Source organism: Marmota marmota, unplaced genomic scaffold (assembly GCF_001458135.2).
Source record: "Marmota marmota marmota unplaced genomic scaffold, marMar, whole genome shotgun sequence".
NCBI classification, from domain to species: Eukaryota; Metazoa; Chordata; class Mammalia; order Rodentia; family Sciuridae; genus Marmota; species Marmota marmota.
Window position 1 is genome coordinate 28,851,353 of NW_025999968.1, and position 4,792 is coordinate 28,856,144.

Below are 4,792 nucleotides of genomic sequence, written 5' to 3' on the forward strand. Positions count from 1 at the left end.
GGCTGCAGCAGCAGCAGCGACTGGCGGCGAGGCGGCGACGGCGGCGGCGGCGGCAGCGGCGGCGGCAGCTCTACCAAGCACCAGACACAAGGGCAAGCTCAGCGCGGCAGAGGCCCCGCCCCCACCCTGGCCAGGATTAGACACCGCCCCCCGACCAATCGGAACACATCCGCCCACCAGACTTGGCCAATGAGAGAAAAAGATGGGTGGAGACAAGCGCCGGGAAAAACAAACAGGCTTCTCAAGGACCCTTCGGGCAGGAAGAAGTGAAGCCCCCTTTCACGCACTCAGGTCTAGTCTCACCTCCTTGGAGCTGCTTAACCGTAACTTGCAGGGAAACAACCGCCTTTATCAAACAGTTCTGTGCACTCGGAAAGGGTTCAGCCAATCGCCACCGCGAGAGGGCGGGGTTAGCCGTGTCCCCGCAGGTCTGGAATCCGAGGTGCCTGGTCTCTAGGTCCTGGGTGCGAAGTTCTTCTGCGCAATTTGGACTCCTAAAGCAGATGGTGGCTGCACCTGCCCACTCACCAGCTGCAGTAGCAATCTTTGACGCTCCAAACAGCAAAAGGGAAAGATTGCAGAGGGCGTGGGAGAGGCTAAGTATAGGGACGAAACACCTACCTGCCTACAAAAACTTGTGTGGCAGAGAGGAATTAGAAATGAAGGAAATTAATTTTCTGTTGTTGTTGCTCTTCAAATTTTTAACTTAATCTAGGAGTAAATCTCAGCTGAGTCTGGTGGGTCACAGTATTATAGTCACTGGGATCAGGCACACCCAGGTTGAAATCCCATAGTCATCACTTCTTGTTTTACGTTTGTGATATACTTCAATGTTTAAATCAGAAGCCTCCTCAACTGTAAAATGGGGATAATAATAGTGCTTAACTCTTAAAAGTTGTAAGGAGTAAGTGAGAAGGCAAACATGTTGGTACAGGGCTGCACGACGTGTAAGTGCTTTATAAATGGTAGTGCTAGCTGTGAAGTTGGATTTTTCTAATCCTGGATAGAATAACATTTTAGCAAGCCTCTTTAAAGTTGTAACCATAGCCTTAGGAAGTAGGAGAAGTAGGACTGTATACTTTTTTCATGGATGCAACCAAGAGTGGTCATAGAAAGAGACTAGTGAAGCTGGAAAGAACCACTACTATAAATCAGCACCCTGAAATGTGCCCATTAAGAAGAGGAGATATTTATAAATGAGTAACACATAAATTAATCAGAAGTTGTGTTTGTAAATGAGATTAATTCCCAGGTTTTTCCCTATGACCAGTTTTTAATTGAACCAAATTAGCAGATGATGGACTGTTTCAGCAGTGTTAAATCAGTCACACCATAACTAAAGTCTGCTTTGTTTGAGAGACTACACAATGGAAACCTGCAAGCAAAAAGACAGAGGGAAAGATGAGAGGCAGGATCAATATTGATGCCCTTCACTCTTTCCCATTTGTTGCTTACTTTGCCACAACCTTTTACAGATTCAACCCTTGACTTTTAACTAATGACCCATTCATTTTTCTGCCCACCTTTCTCCCCAGGTTCTCAAAATTAAGGAGCAGAATGTGCATAATAAAACTGCAAACAGGCTCTAAAAGCAAGAGGATGTGTGAATAACCTTGTTATTGTGGGAGGTAGTTGCCTACTGTGAGTTTCACCTGTTAGGAAAGTCAGTAAGTCCAAGTATACTCCTATCATTTAAACTATTGTGAGCGTCAAAGATGAAATTCTAATAATATTGACTCTTGCTTGGGTTTTGTGTTAGGAAGAATATAATAAAGGGAAATGCCAAAAAAAATTATTGTTTTTTAAAATTGAAATGGAAGTTACGGTTCCTGGGTTCTAGTGTACATTCTGTTACTAGTTGTGTAATTTGGGGTATACATTCAACTTCCCTGACCTTCAGTGTCCTCAAGTATATGAAATAGATAATTTCATCATTCTTAAAGTCACACTGAGTTTTAAAAACTTGATTGTTCAAAAACTGTTATATTTAAGAAAATGTACCATTCCAAACATGAATATTTCATTCCTTGTGATCAATACTCTGAAACTGACCATGTTTTATGTTTTGTTGAGAGTAGTGAAGATTTCTACCCTGACTGAAATAGGTTCTAGCCTTGCTGCTTGGTATGTGAGCCTCAGGATAACAGCTCTAGTCCAACCTGGGAATTCACTGGAACTACAGACTCCCAGCTGCTACACAATACCTACTGAAACAGAACCTTCATTGTAATAAGATCTCCTCCAAAGTTTGAGAAGCATTGGTGTTTAACACTGTTTTGCCACATGCCCATTTCCAGGGAGAATTTTAATGAGTGTTCTATGAAACAAAGAAAGCTAAAGGCCCAAAGAATTTTTTTTTTTTTTTTAGTAAATTACTGTTTGCAGGAACCCCATGGACCACTTCTCATCAAAACACAAAAGTAACTCTTTTTGTAAATAATAGCTCACATTGATTATTTTAATAGATAATTTTTTAAAGGTTGAAAGTTTGATATTGTCATAGACTTTCATCTGATTAAAGCACTTTAACCCATAGACTAAGGAACTGGAAGAGTTTTCATTTATTCCAGTCCCAGGAGAAAAATAATCAAAATATAGGTTCTACTATTTTGAAAAATAATATCATCTTTGTGTTATAAAGAATTTAATAAATGGAAATGCCAAAAAATATTGTTTTTTTTTAAATTGAAATGGAAGTTAGGGTTCCTGGGTTCTAGTGCACATTCTGTTTCTAGTTGTACAAAGAATGGATATCCATTTTTTAAGTAGTATATCTTTCTTAATTAAAAATTAAGTTCTCAATGGATCCAAGATCTTTCAACATTTGTAAAAAATATGGTTTGCCAAAATGTTATAGAATTATATAAATAAATTTATTTCTAAAGGATATAACAATTCCTAGAATACAATTAAACATCTTTAAATGTATTCTTTTCATAGATTTAGGTCATTATTGTCAACATATATCATCATTGTGACAGTTAATGTACAAATTAACTGATCTCTTATGAATCATCAGACAGTGAAATAATTTTATAAATTGCCAAAAGATGGCATCTATCCATCTTTCCCTATATGCAGTAGTCTTAAATATTAAACCGTTTGGAAAATTTTCTTTACTTTCTTTATAATTAAGCATAGTATTTTCTTCATGGAAAAAAATAAATTTAAATATTTAATTTTGTGTTTTAAGATAAATTTAAAAAAAAGAGAGAGAAACCAAAATTTTAAATACCAGTTATTCATTTAGTACCCTTATTGTTATATAATGATAGTTCTTTAACTTTTTCCCAGGTTGAATATGATATCCTCTTTATTTATACTGTCACAGAATTATATGGCAACTCCCTTGTCTCTTAGTGGTACCATGGGTATTATAATTCTTTTAAGATAGTTATCATAGATGAGGGCACACTTAGCTTGTACTTTATGAATATTTGTACAACAATTTGAAGGGACTGGGATTTATCATGACTGAAATACTTATGTGTCTTACTGGAAACAAAGCAAATTATTTATAAATTTATTTGTAGTAAAAGTTATTAAGATGATAATGGAAAATATTAGGTGTCACTTTTTTTGATGGCTAAATTTCCTGAGATTTGACATGGTTAGAACATTTTTATTTTTCTTTTAAATATTAAATTTAGGTGAAGTGCTTATATATTTAAATATAAAGTCATTATATATCCCCAGGACTAAAAATCTAAAAAATCAATGCCAAATTGACTCTCATAGCAAATTGACTCATAGTAAATTGACCTAGAAAAAGAAATTTCATGGCCTGGTGAAAATGTAGACCATTGTGGAAGAAAATTAGCTTATTGAATAGTGGAAACATTGATTGTCATTCTCTTTCTCTCCAGCATTTTACATGTGATGTCAGCTGCTTGTGTTGCAGAGAAGTTAAGACTTCATAGGTACAGTATATATTTTATATAGAATAATGTATGGCATATACTATTATTAATATATAGGGTATATATGTGATAGGTATGATAGATTAAAACAATTTTAGTTTCCTTTAAATGCCCTTTAACTTAGAATTGTGGTACTGTTTACAAGAAAGTGTCCTCCTTCAGAATTATAACCTATTATTTTAAACCATATCACCCCAAATGTCGTATTGCTAAAGTTTCAACTTATGTTGATGACAGTATTTAAAATTGATGAAAAGAAGTTTATAAATATTAAGAAATTTGCAACCTCAATATGGGCTGTTTCTACATTTTCATATAAACACATCAAGTAGCAATACAACTGACATCTCTCTATTCTCTCATTTTAAAATTTTTCATCACAATATGCATAGTGAAGATGATCTAGTGATCTTATGCAGAATAACTTCTATCTCTACAATAATTGAATCTAAATGATCTAAGATATGTGGCCTTCACATAACTTCTTAAACTCATTGACATGGAAAATAGCTTTCTCCAGCCCCCAACCCCAAACACACACCAAACAAGCAAATATTCACCCTACTTTATAGAAGACAAAATGATCCTGAATTTTACCATACAATTTGTAAAACAGACATTTTTGCAAATGACCTGTTATATCTTGAAGATCATTCTTAACCCTTGGGCATAATTATATTAAAAATGGGATAAAAACAAAATGAAACCAATGAATAAGCAAAGACAATGTCTCTATATCCATTTAAGTCAACCTCATGACTGACACATGATTTTCTGCATGTAACTTTCTTTACCTGGAACACTCTCATTTGAGATCATCATCTTTGCACTCTGACTATCAAAGAATCTTCTCAGTGTTGACATTATCAGTG